Genomic DNA, 14,723 nt, shown 5'->3' with positions numbered 1-14,723 from the left:
TTAAATAGTATAAATACATAATTCATTTTAAAATTATTTTTCAATAATAATGTATAGAAGAATATTTATATATATTAATTAATTATATATATTTTATAAAATTTTCTTCTTTTTTTAAATTTAACCTTTTAAAAAATTGACTTTTTGAAAAAAATTAATTTAAGAAAAATTCACAACGTTTGATAAAGCGATAAAAAGTCTATAATTAGACAAATTCATTAAAGATAATTGTTTTTTAAATAATTATCTCTTTTTCTGGTTTAATTATTTATTTTAAAAAAATAAAAATAAAAAAATGAAAAGGAGAAAGTCTATCCATGAGAGATGTTTTAAGATATATATCACGTTTGGTAAAGTTTGTTAATTTAGTTTGGAAACTAAAGATATACATACATTTTTCGCATTCCTATTTATTTAATTTTACCGTATATCAAAATATTTAAGTTGATGAGAATGCAGACGAGAGTTTTTTTCGTTATTCATATGTCGGCCACTCTTGGTTCTCGGATCTTTGACAAAGCAAAAGAGGTTGGGATGATGGATAAAGGCTACGTTTGGAGCATGATGACAGATGGGATTACTAATTCTATAGATTCCTTCAGTTTCTTCAGTCATTGATTCCATGCAAGGCATGTTGGGTGTTGTAAGGACTAATGTTCGAAATTCGACAGAGCTCGAAAATTTACGATTAAAAAAACACAATTCCATCATGAAAATCTAACCATTCCCAATCCTGAATTGAATGTTATGGGATTATTGGCTTATGACTCTGCTTTTGCATGGCCATGGCAGTTGAGCAGATTGGGAGTAAAGGAAACTTTAGCTTTAAGAATGTGAACGTTTGTGGTAGTTATAGCACTGACCTGGAAACGATCAGGATAGATCAGAACAGTCCTCAACTTGCCCAAGCATTATCAATCAGAACTTCAAGGGCCTTGGTGGTGATTTCAGGCTTGTTGATGGGAAATTATAATCATCGATTTTTGAGATACTTAAAATGGGAAAAGACGGATAGGATTTTTTTTGACACAGAAAAATGGACTGGAAAAGAATGTTGGATCCGACAAATAGTACAAAACATTCCACATCGAATACCAGTGTAGGGACCTATAATATGGCCAGGAGGAGATTCTGAATATGCTCCAAAGAGATGAGAAATTCCAACAAAAGTGAAGAAGTTGCAATAGGAGTTCCCATAAAGCATGGGTTTTTTGAATTTGTTTATGTCACATAAGATCAAAGTACTAATTAAGAAAACCAGAGACATCACCGGATACAGCATACTAATGCCCAAAGGCTTGAGTTCTGGCACTTACAATAATTTTGTCAATCAAGTCCTTCCGAAGGTGATCACTGATTATTTATGAATACTCCGTGTTTTCCATTTTTACTTCTAGTTTATATTCGTTCATACCGAAAATATACATACTATATATATACACACACACACATATACATAAATATATATTTATGTAGATACAGATTCATGAGGATTTACATGACAGAAACTTGATGCTGCTGTGGGGGACATAACGATTCGAGCAAACAGGCTAGGTTGTTATACGTGGACTTTACATTGCCTTACACAGAATCAGGGGTGTCAATGTAGTGCCAATCAAAGACGGTTGAAGAAGAGAAGCATGGGTTTTCTTGAAGCCTCTCATTTGGGAATTGGGGCCAACGACCCATCGTTTCTTTGTTTTCATTGGCTTTGCTGTCTGGGTTTCAATGAAGACTTCAGAGGGCCTCCACATCATCAAATTGGTACCAGCTTTTGGTTTTCCTTCTCAACCGTGGTTTTTGCTTATAGTAAGTTTTACACACCTTTTTGTACTTTTTCACTTTTATATATGCAAGTGAAGGAGTAATTTGACTCTTTAATGTGTTTTCATGGAACGTTATGTTAAAAGGGGAGCGAATATGAGCAACCTGGCTAGGTTCATGGTGATTTTGTGGTACTTCGTGGTACTTATACTCGCGCAAAGTTATACAGCCAGCTTGACTTGCCTTTTAACGGTACAGCAGCTCCAACCAACCATTAACGACGTGAACCAAATCCTGAAGAGGAAGCAGAATGTTGGGTACCTAAAAGGAACTTTTGTTTGTGGAATTTTGAAACAAATGGGTTTTGACGATTGCAATCTCAAGAATTACACTTTAAATGAAGAATGACATAGAGTTGTTACGCATACGAGTGGAAATGATGGTATAGCTGCTGCTTTTGATGAAACCCCTTACTTGAAGCCTTTTCTTGCAAAATATTGTGACAAGTAGTCATTGGTCGAGCCAATGTTTAAAGCTGATGGATTTCTTTTGTAAGCTAGCTCTTTTCTCTCTTGCATTTATAATATAATCCCATTTTATTTAACTAATTCCAATTATTTCGATGACCATCATACACACACACATATATATATATATATATAAATTATAATTATGACAGGCTTTTCCCATGGATTCCCCACTTGTTGGTGATATTTCAAGGGCAAGATTAAAGATATTGAGATGAAATGGTTCAAGAGAGATGAAATAACTCAGGTTCAGGGCCTCCTGATCCCAACAAAAGTTCTTCTGAAAGTCTTGGCCTTGAAAGCTTCTGGGGCCTCTTTCTCATTGCTGGGGTTGCTGCCTCTGTGGCTATCATAATATTTTGCAGCAATGTTCCCTCGCTCGAATGGGCATTTCTTAAGGGGCCCTGATTCAAAAGCTTATCTTTAAGTCTTCAATAGAAAGGATCTGAGCTCCCATCTATATTTAGAACTACTGGATCAACTATTCGGGCTTTTAGCCCTTGGAACTCATTATGGGGGAATTTGGTCCAATGCCCTTTTTAGAAGGGCCATGACGATATATACCCTTACATTGGTGAACTTTTTTGTTTTGTTCTTTTATATCCATTACACTTTTAAGAAAATTTTAAAAGACCTGGATGTCCTTTATTTTAGATTTAATACAAGGAAACCTTTTGTTGCTCCTCTGATCTTGCTTCTGGATTCTCAACCAAAACCAATGCTGAGATTAGAAAGAGGACCAAATCCAAGGATAACAAGTTTGAGTTCGATGAAAGCAATGCTCAGATCTTCAGGCTAATGCTCGATGATGCCCATCTTCAATCTCGCCTTTATTTCTTCGAGTATCAGAATGATTTTACCTTCTCGCTTATGGTTATTTCTTCTTTGCTGCTTCAGAAATACTTGAATGGTGGATCGGAAGAATCTGGGTCTTTAGCAAATGGTGGTTTTGTTCTGATTCTACTAGGATTTGTGGGTGTTTTTAAGTTTTTGACGTTGCTCGCCAAGGTTTCTTTGAAGATTTGCATCGAGGAGATCGGAGAAGCGATTGAGTGTTCTCTTTAGGGCTTTGGGAGCCATAGTTGGGAATATGGTTTGCTTCCTAATTTGTCCCTTGGTTCTGGATTTCAATTTTGGTCCACTTAATGGTTTTGGTAGATCTTCAATTGTTGTTTTAATGGGTTGCTTAGTTGGTTTTCTATTTATGCCTCCAACGAAGAGTGCCAAGGCGTTTTGGCTTGGAACTAATCAGTCCAGGTCTAATTTGGCAATGATTTCATGCAGATGGTTTGCTAAACTAATTCTATATGAAAATTATTTGGTGATTCTATTCACAGCAATTCTATGGATTAAACCTTTAACAGAAATGTTGGTCAACAAGAACATTGGTGATGGTAAAGATGTGCATTTGGTCAACAAAGTTGGACATTTAGAGAGATTGTTTGGAAGTGTAGGAATTTTGCCTTCCAATTTTGCTAAATTTAGGATTCGGTGTTTATTGCTTTTGGGTTTCCTGCAACTTGTTGCTTTGCGACCGAACTTGCAAATGTACTGGACCAAAGCTCTTTTGTCTTGGTACCAGAGGTTGCATGCTAGCAAAGTCCCTAATTGGGAATCTAGCAGGGCAAAATTTTTCCTTCACAATCATTTCTTATGTCTCGTAGTTTTGTAGTTTTTTGCACCTCCAATTTTGTTACTTGTCTTTCTAGGATTATCTCAACTTGATGGTAATTTCGTCGAAGATTACCAATTGGGTTGTGGTTTACTGCCTTGCTCTACTTTTCTTAAAGAAGCAGCTTTATTTTTGGCTTGGTGGGTTGTCTTTATTTGGGTTGTTTATACTTCTGTGACTCTTTTGCTGTTTCGTCGTGGCAATTTATATGTTTCTTGATGACTTTGGTCCTATAGCATTTTTTGGCCCCCATAAATCCCCTAATGTGTGTTAAATGCAACAACATGCAAAATATACTTTTTTTCAATGATCCTAAGGAGAAAAAATCCCAAAAGTTCTAAAAAAGTTTTCAAATTCGCACAAAAATTTGATTACCATAGGGCCTTCGGTAATTACTGATGAAACCTACGGTAATCATTTGTAGTGGTTGGAAAAATTACCGTAAGTTTCATTGGTAATTACCGAAACCCCTATAGTTATCACATTTTACCAATTTTTGGCCCCCTACAAGTCCCCTAATGTGTGTTAAATGCAACACCATGCAAAATATACATTCTTAAATGATCCTAAAGAGAAAAAACCTCAAAAGTTCTAAAAAAGTTCTCAAATTGGCACAAAAATTTGATTATCGTAGGGGCTTCGGTAATATTGATGAAACCTACGGTAATCAATTTGTAGTTGCTAGAAAACTTACTGTAGGTTTCATCGGTAATTACCGAAACCCTTATGGTAATCACATTTTACCAATTTTTTGGCCCCCACAAGTCCTCTAATGTGTGTTAAATGCAACAACATACAAAATATACATTCTTAAATGATCCTAGAGAGAAAAAACCACAAAATTTATGAAGAAGTTCTCAAATTGGCACAAAAATTTGATTACCATAGGGCCTTTGGTAATTACCGATGAAATCTACAGTAATCAATTTGTAATTGCTGGAAAAATTATTGTAGGTTTCATCGGTAATTACCGAAACCCTTATAATAATCACATTTTACCAATTTTTTGGCCCCCTACAAGTCCCCTAATGTGTTAAATGCAACAACATGTAAAACATACATTCTTAAATGATCCTAAAGGGGTTTTCTCAAAAAAAAAAAAAAAAAAATCCTAAAAAGAAAAAACCCCAAAAGTTCTCAAATTGTCCTAAAAATTTGATTACCGTAGGACCTTCGATAATTACTGATGAAACCTACGGTAATCAATTTGTAGTCGCTGGAAAAATTACCATAGATTTAATTGGTAATTACCGAAACCCTTATGATAATCACATTTTGCCAATTTTTTGGCCCCCACAAGTCCCCTAATGTGTGTTAAATGTAACAACATGCAAAATATACATTCTTAAATGATCTTATAGAGAAAAAATCCCAAAAGTTCTAAAAAAGTTATCAAATTGGCACAAAAATTTGATTACCGTAGGATCTTCGGTAATTACCGATGAAACATACGGTAATCAATTTGTAGTTGCTAGAAAAATTACCGTAGATTGTATCGGTAATTACCAAACCCCTATGGTAATCACATTTTACCAATTGTTTGGCCCCCACAAGTCCCCTAATGTGTGTTAAATGCAACATCATGCAAACTATACATTCTTAAATTATCCTAAAGAGAAAAAACCCCAAAAGTCCTGAAAAAGTTCTCAAATTGGCACAAAAATTTGATTACCGTAGGGGCTTCGGTAATTACCGATGAAACTTACGGTAATCAATTTGTAGTTGCTGGAAAAATTACCGTAGATTTCATCGGTAGTTATCGAAACCGCTATGGTAATCATATTTTACCAATCTTTTGGCCCCCATAAGACCCCTAATGTGTGTTAAATGCAACAACATGCAAAATATACATTACTAAAGTAATCATATTTTTCCATTTTTTATGGATTCTTTTGTTGAGGATCATTACTAAAGTTATATTTAGCTTCTATATTATTTATAAAAAATAATCGTGCATATATATATATATTTTATATTTTTTTTATGCTTAAATATAATTATATTAATAATTGTGGATGTACCTTATGAAAATATAACATATATTTTTAAAATGTTTATACTTTTTGACAAAAATATTAACAAATATTTTTTATTAAGATGCAGTTCGACTGGCATATGGTCTTGCTCCTCCAACCGACAATGAAGAAACTAAATTTTCCATTAAGAAACATGAAAAAGAAAAAAAAATTGCAAGTATTTGAATGTTACAAGGGCTATAGATGATTCAAGTAGCTCATATTAGAGTACAATTTCAAAAATGACCTAATCCTTTCTACTAAATTGAAAGCTAGAGTTCATAGATCCATGAAAATCATGTTGCACCGGAACCCTCTTAATCAACCTTTAAATAATTCACCTCATAATCAACCCCTTCCACATAGATATAGTCTGAATCGATTGAGGAGAAAGCAAGTCTAGTTATCTGCCATACCAATGAAAAAACATGTTATCTCCATGGTAGCATATAAAAGTCAAACAAACGTAAGAGAAAGAATTTTTGTAGCTTGAACAAAATAGTAGGAATTCAGTAACGTTAGCATGCAACCATTCACATTTTGGTATTTCCCTCAAGAATCACACTAATTTTCATTCCATTATAAAATAATTTAAAATCCATACAGGATACTCAAAGAAGCTTATGTATAATTGCAATTGAGAAGCACAGTAGAAATTAGAGATGGTGATATGTTGTACTCTAAAAATGAAGATTATGTTGCACTTTAACTTGTGTACGTCTATTTGGTCATTTCCATGAAAATAGGTGAAAGCTCCTTTCTCAGAGAGAGAGAGAGAGAGAGGTGAAGCTATTATTCAGTAATAGGCACCAATAAGGTGCAACTATCTGATAAGAGCTTTTCTACTGTTTTAGTTGCATTTATTAATATCAACAGAAATAAATATTAGTTTAACGTAAGTAACAAAGAAATGTTTAAATAAGGATTCTAGTAGACTTAAAGTCAAATTACTTGGTACTCTATTTTTATGTGAATATTTAACATAAATGATACCATTCATAAAGCTATGAGTACATGAGAAAATTCTCAACTCTTCAAACAATTATAAAAAGGATATCCCATAACAACTTTGTGATAATTACCTGATGCTTGATACATCCCCTATCTTTCCAATTTAACTAAAAAGTTCCCAAAAAACTTAACACCTGGCACCAATGGATATGTCCATCGCTGAATTATGTCCTTCCTAACAGTGTCGGAACTGCAGAAATTGTCAAGTCTAGCCGCATAGCTTGAATGAATTTCATGTGTGAATATTTGTAACCCATAATCTGAATGGATATACGGTTAAACTAAAATGAATATAAAGGTTGACATGTCCAAGAGGACAAAATGCATATTCACTTGACAAAAGGTACTAAACTACATATCAACAAAAAATATAAGAAATTTCTACCATGAATAAATCTTTATCCATATGCATTCTTATCCAACATAACTAGACAAGTTTATGGATAGCTAAGCATAGTCATGAAATAATTCTGCTATAGTCTATTCAAAGAGAGTTCCGTTACATTTTAAAACATAAAGTTGCAATAATACATGCACAATTCATGTTGGTAGAGGCACAAGCATCATGTATGTGTATCTATGCCTCCATTTATGTAATATAATATATAAGTATAAGATGGAAATGTAAATCTAGCTAAGAGTTTAATTTTTTTTTAACATAATAGATAGTTAATTTGAAATACATACATCATCAACAAGCAATCCCTTGACAAAATGGCCTCGTAGATGTTGGTGATCAAAATTGTTAGTAAAAAGGCTAAGAACCTGTGGGGAGCAGATGTCAATGTAGCAATCCTACAAATGAGAAACTTTGTAAGCATAGATTCAAGATTCAATCAGAATAAGAAATGACAAGCCCATGGAAAAAATATCAATGTCTATCATGCATACAAAGACCTTAACTCTAAAAGACATTTTGGTACATAAAACCATAGTAAAAGGAAGGAAGTGAACAAAAAAGAAATTGCTATCTTCCAATAATAGCATAGGACCCTCATATGTCCCAAGTCAACATAGCTTCCATTGTTATATTCCAATGAACCTAATAATATACTGTATAGGTCCACCAATCATATAGGCTTTAAAGAATAGATGGTAGTTTGTAGAACTATTGCTTATCACAAGGTACAGAAAATTAAAAGTAAAACAGCGGATATGACAAAATAGGAACCAGTATAAGATAGAGGTGCCAAAAACTAAATAGCTTAGTCATGAGTCATGACTACAAGAAAGAAAGTAGTGAAAAGGAAATTGAATAAACAATTACCTTAATATACAATCCAAATTGGGGAAAAAGAAAAATTCCCCATTATTTGCATCATACTAGAAGGATAAAGAAATATTGTGTTTATCCGCTTAGAATTTCAACCATTACTTATAAATATAACATAAGCAGCTAAACTGAACAATGTACATCACGTACCAGTACCTTTTTCATTCCACTCATATGTACTTATCAAAAATGGAAGGTGAAAATAATAATAATAATAATAATAATGGCAGAAAAAATAACTGAAGACTGAAAATTACCACATTTCCATACCATAGTAATAAGCAACCTAAAAACAACCAAATTGCTTTTGATGGAGAGATTTGAGGAATTAACCTATTTGTCGTTGTGTAGAGATATCAAAGTATTTTCAACAAGCAACAACTTCTCTAGATATAGGTCCTTTTGAATGGTCTGCCTTGTCCTCATAATACACAGATGCTTCGTATTTGGATCTATTGCCATAAACAGTTCACTGGTGCTAAGTCGAGAGTAAAGCACAATGTTAGAAGGCTTTACCATTTAATCACCATTGTCATTATTGCATTACTATCCCTTTTTCTTCACTCCTTATGTTCTAGAAGGGTCTATGTAAGTGACATGTTGCTTACAGTATTCCAAAGGACCTGCATGGTAGCATGGGCTGTTTCCCTAGTATTCTGAAGAGAGAATATGATGAAAACAAAGCATTAACTTGATTAAGTCATATTTCAAAATCATTAGCATACTAGATGTCAAACCAATTTTTTCTGAGATTGAGCTCTATTTACTGATTATTTTTTAAGTCAAATTTCCTGTATTGTCGATCTAACCTAACCCTTGACGTACTATCACTGATTTACTATATTAATAATTACTTTTTCATTGAACTTGAACATTATTAAAGGTATTCACCATCATTAACCATCTTAGACTTTCCAATAAAACACTGAAATCCCAAAGGCAATCAAGTTGAACAAGCATACCTTAAAACGAACTCATAGGTCTAATCCTCTAGCTTTGCAGGCTGATTAAGATCATAAAAAACAACATTAACAATAAATTTTCCAAAACTAAAACCATGCTTAACCAATCTAACTTTTGTCTAGACACTGAAGAAAATCCCTAGTGAAAAGCCTTGTTTTAGACCAAATTCAATATCATTAACTAAGAAAAATTAATATCTTTCGCTCAAAAATGCAACTTTAATATTTCAGAAAATTAACTTCGCTCCTCCCTTTTCCAAGATTTTCTTAGTGGCCAACAAAATTCTATAAATCAACAACAACAATTAAAAAAAAAAAAAGATGGAAAATTACTCACACTTGGTAGGATTAGGCTGTCTCGAATACTTCACCTAAAAATTTATCATAAAAACATACACAATCAAGAATTCATAAAACTTGATAAAACTAAAATGCTAAAGTTTTGCATTTTTAAAAAAAATTTTCGCTTTTTTTTTCCTTCTACCCAAAGTAAGAAAAGCAATAAAATTAAGAGAACAAGATGATAAATATAGTAGAATTGAATCTAAACATGACTGATTCCTCCTGCTGCGACTTCTAAAATAAACTTCCACCTGCCAAGTCCCAATGACAAAAGCTAAGCGAGGGTTCTGACTATAGGATTCTAATTGTATTTTTCTATTTTGAAGATTTCTTGAAAAATCCAACAAAAAGTAAACCATTAAAAGCAGACTCAGAAGAAGAGGAGGAGGAAGGTTGTAGATCTGGTCGTTGACCAGGTAGACGCTAAAGGGGGCGACTCCAAGGCTAAATCCTGGAAAAGTATGGCAGAGCTGATTGCTGAGCCTAGGATACTTCCTCCACTCATCTCTCCTCTCGAAGAACTCTCCAGTAGTTACTTCACCATTCTCTCTTACTTTCTCTTCCTCTTTTCTTTGTGCTTTTCACGTATATTTTTTCCTTTTGATATTTGAAAAGGATGGTTTGAGAATACTAAAAAAACAGAGGGTAAAACAAAAAACCTCAAAAGGAGATGGGTATATTTCATTAAAGGCTTTCAAACTGGAATATCGGGTTAAATTTTCCCTCATTATATGACCATTTTTATGTAACCCCAGGGTCTCTTAAAAGTCCCCATAATAGGTAGTGGAGAGTTCGTTTTAAAAAGGGGAATTTAGCCCAATGTCCTTATTTTAAAGGGCTTAATGAAAAATATCCCTTTTCTTTAAATCTTTTTTATATACCCACATTTTTTTCAATATTCCAACTATATCCTTATCTTATAAATCACGTACAATTTCTTTCTTCCTCTTACCAGTATCCCTTCTACCACATTTCGTATCTAATTTCCCTCCCCTACCCCTCTCTCTCTCTCTCTATATATATATATATATTTCTTATCTATTTTTTTGTTATTTTATTTGATATTTCTTTTGCTCCATTCCATTTCCTTCCTTCTTCTCCACATGATTCTTTTCCCTCTCACTCTCTCTTTCTCTAGGATCCTTTTCCCTCTTACAATAGGAGCTCTTAAATTCTGCCAACAACTTCTTCCCTCTCCCGACGACCTTTCTTTCTCATCTTCGCAGCTTCGGTTATCTACAGAACTTATTAGTAGGGCAAACGGTGATCGGAACCTATGCCATGTCAACACAACCCCTTTTTGTAATCTTCCCTCAAACCTATCCTCACTCACGATACGTGTTCTTAGGGAAGATAACAAACTAACCACAGTAGGTAAGCATTGCCCTTTCTCTCTTCATCCCTTTTCGACCTTTTTCGATTTAGAAATTCTAGTCTAGTTTATACTTTGAATGCATGAATAAGGAGATAGTATTATGTTTTAGAATTCCATCATTATCATTAAGCTATTAACTAGAACATGTTTTTTGCCAATGGTTATATGGAAAGCTCTGGTGCGGCAGAGGTGAGGATTTTTCTTCTAGAAGTTTAGCATGTCATTCTTTACAATGACCCACTAACAAAATTTTTCATTAAATGTTAAAAAGTTAACCAAGTCTTTTTTCATTAGTTTTCGTTAGATTATCACTTTGGACTTGGACTTCCTATTAATTTATGCTGGCACTTCGGACCTAGACTTCATCAGTGGATATGTTTCATAAGAGGGTCCTATAGATTTGGTAGCTAATTTTCTTCTGTTCTAGTGTTTAATTGGCCAAATTTCATATTCATTATGTGCTTTTTTTTTTATATTTTCTTTTTAATGCTCATTCTTGATGTGATTTATTGAACAAGCTATGGGTACTTCAAAGAGGCATAATGAATTAAAGAAATTATTTTCCTTATAAAGTGGATACACTAGTCAAACAGAAGAAGAATTTATGAAAGAACTAAAACCCTAAGCAGCCTTACAAGACAATACATTTTTCATTGTTGTTATTATGATAATAAGTGTTATTTATTAAATCTGATTTCCATGTTCTATGAGGTTTTTGTGTTCCTCAAAAGGTGTCATTTACATATATTCTATACAGGGGAAAGATGGGCGCATCACTTCATAGGTCTTCAAAAGGACAGGCAAAATATTAAAACCTCCATACCTTATGGTAAAATTTGTTTTCAAAATCTTTTTATTTTGCTTTTATCTTGTGAATACACTTATTTATATGGTGAAAACTGACATTAACTTTTGTAGCTTGTGCATGTATGTTTCATTCTAATATAAAGAGAAGTCTCCCTCTTATTTTGTACATGTTCATTCTAATAACTTTTGCAGCCATTTTTTGGCATGTTTGGACATGGAGGACCTATTGCATCTACGCATTTAGGTAGGTATGAGTTGCTTAATTTGTGTCCTCATTTTGATTAAATATTTCTAAATGTTTAGTTTTACCTTTTTCATTTCTTTGCCCTATTCTAGGCATGCTCTTGTTTCTTCGAAGACAAAGAATTCCAAGAAGAATGCTTGATGCAATGTCTTGAAGTAACACATCCGAATACATTTTTCTAGTTGAGTTGTTGAAGAACTTTTTATTTTTCCTTTTTTACTTAATCATGCTTTCCTATTGTCTGATAATATTAATTTTAAAAGTCAAGATGTTCATCCTTTTTGTTGATTGATAATTTAAGTTTCTTCCAATGAGTTATGGATGCATTACACTTTATGTGATTAAAAATAACCTCAATACATTGTCTTCTGAGGTTCCTACATAAGCTACTATAATAGGCTACTGCACAAAATATCATATGCACCATTGTGGTATATATTCGTACATAGGCATAACAACATTATTATTTTTGTGAAATGATACTTTTTTAAGTTCTTTTTCTTTCTGTCCCCCAAATTCATATTTATCTGTATAATCTTGTCTACTTTTAAATAAAAAGATTTGACATTAGCAGGAAGGTTGAGTGAAATCCTTTAATGAGCACATAGAAGAAGGAATTAAGCATATAACCTTGAAGAACTATACAAGAAAATTTATGTTATTGTCTGTGCTGATCCCACAATGAAGAAATCCAATAAGGAACCACCCAAAGGCATTATAAACGTTTATGGTACACTTCCCTGTCACCTTTTTGATTAAAAATTCAAAACCCACCACTTATTGGTGGAACATTTTCTCAAGACTTTACAATTTTTTATTCCTATTTCATTTTTTGGTTACAACCCCATTTTAGGTCAATCTCAAGGAGAGGAGCATCTTCAATATAGATGCGGGAGATGCAAATAGATTAGTCACAACAGCCGATCATGCTCGGCCGCCGTACCTCTTGATAGCACTACCAACCAATAGCATTATTCAATTGAAGGACCATAAATTGCTCTATGCTATATTAAGATAATGCAGCCATGTTATGCGGTATGCATGTGTTATGCAATGTAGTAAGGAATGCAATTAGTAGCTCAATCGCTAACATGCTTTTTGACATAATAGACATTGGTTTTATGTGTTGTTTTGTTGGCAAAGTCATATGTTGTATTGTGTTTTTAAAATTTCATTCTGTATTCAGTTTTACATAGGTTTCTTACTGTTTCATGAATGTTATTCCTACCCAATGGTAATTACCGATGCATCGTTGGTAATTGACATTTGTCCACCGTCGTAAAAGAATCACCACAATTCCATCCGACAACTTCAATCGTGCGTGTTTCCACCAAGAACATGCTAAATCTAGCTTTATTAATGATAACTGTTGACAAAGTAAAAGAAAAAACAACATTAATAAGTGAAAGCATTCAATTTGTAGTTGCTGGAAAAATTACCATAGGTTTCATCTGTAATTACCGAAACCCCTATGGTAATCACATTTTACGAATTTTTTGCCCCCCACAAGTCCCCTAATGTGTGTTAAATGCAAAAACATGCAAACTATACATTCTTCAATGATCCTAAAGAGAAAAAACCCCAAAAGTTTTGAAAAAGTTCTTAAATTGGCATAAAAATTTGATTACCGTAGGGCCTTCGGTAATTACCGATAAAACCTATGGTAATCAATTTGTAGTTGCTGGAAAAATTACCGTAAGTTTCATTGGTAATTACCGAAACTCCTATGGTAATCACATTTTACCAATTTTTTGGCCCCCATAAGTCCCCTAATATATATTAAATGTAAAAACATGCAAAATATACATTTTTCAATGATCCTAAAAAAAAAAAAAAAAAAACTCAAAAAATTCTGAAAAAGTTCTCAAATTGGCACAAAAATTTGAGTACCATAGGCCTTCGAAAATTACAGATGAAACCTACGGTAATCAATTTGTAGTTGCTAGAAAAATTACTATAGGTTTCATCGGTAATTACTAAAACCCCTATGGTTATCACATTTTATGAATGTTTTGGCCCCCATAAGTCCCTCAATATGTGTTAAATGCAACAACATACAAAATATACATTTTTCAATAATTCTCAGGAGAAAAAACCCCAAAAGTTCTAAAAATATTTCTCAAATTGGCACAAAAATTTGATTACCATAGGGCCTTCGGTAATTACCGATGAAACCTACGGTAATCAATTTGTAGTTGTTGGAAAAATTACCGTAGGTTTCATCGGTAGTTACCGAAACCCTTATGGTTATCACATTTTATCAATTTTTTGGTCCCCACAAGTTCCCTAATGTGTGTTAAATGCAACAACATGCAAAATATACATTCTTCAATGATCCTAAGGAGAAAAAACCCCAAAAGTTCTGAAAAAGTTCTCAAATTGGCACAAAAAGTGGCCTAACATTGTTTGATCTAATGAGACAGAAAGAGATATATATCTTGTATAGAGTGTTGAGCCTCTACTCATGCCCACTTGCCCAGGCTCAATATAAAATTAATTGGTTCTGGATGGAAACCTTTCTAGGACCAAGATAAGTGTGCTTGGGCAAAGGCTGTAAACTCTCTACAAATGGTATTGTCTGGTGGATGGATAATGAATTGAACGGTGGTAGGCCATATGGTGATCTGGATGAAGGAAAATTCTATGATTGACTGTCAAAACTTGATGATGGAAATTTGTGCAAATGTGGAGACTCCTTAATAAACCATGTACAACTTCTCTCTCTCTAACC

At 33.4% G+C, this 14,723-nt stretch overlaps 1 pseudogene; it reads left to right on the top strand.

The window, feature by feature from the left end:
• Positions 1 to 483: 483 nt before the first annotated feature.
• On the top strand, positions 484 to 4,182 carry LOC132803713 (uncharacterized; annotated as a pseudogene).
• Positions 4,183 to 14,723: the final 10,541 nt, after the last annotated feature.

The sequence above is a fragment of the Ziziphus jujuba genome, chromosome 5, assembly GCF_031755915.1.
Source record: "Ziziphus jujuba cultivar Dongzao chromosome 5, ASM3175591v1".
In the NCBI taxonomy this organism is placed as follows: Eukaryota; Viridiplantae; Streptophyta; class Magnoliopsida; order Rosales; family Rhamnaceae; genus Ziziphus; species Ziziphus jujuba.
This window is presented reverse-complemented; position numbering and strand designations above follow the sequence as displayed.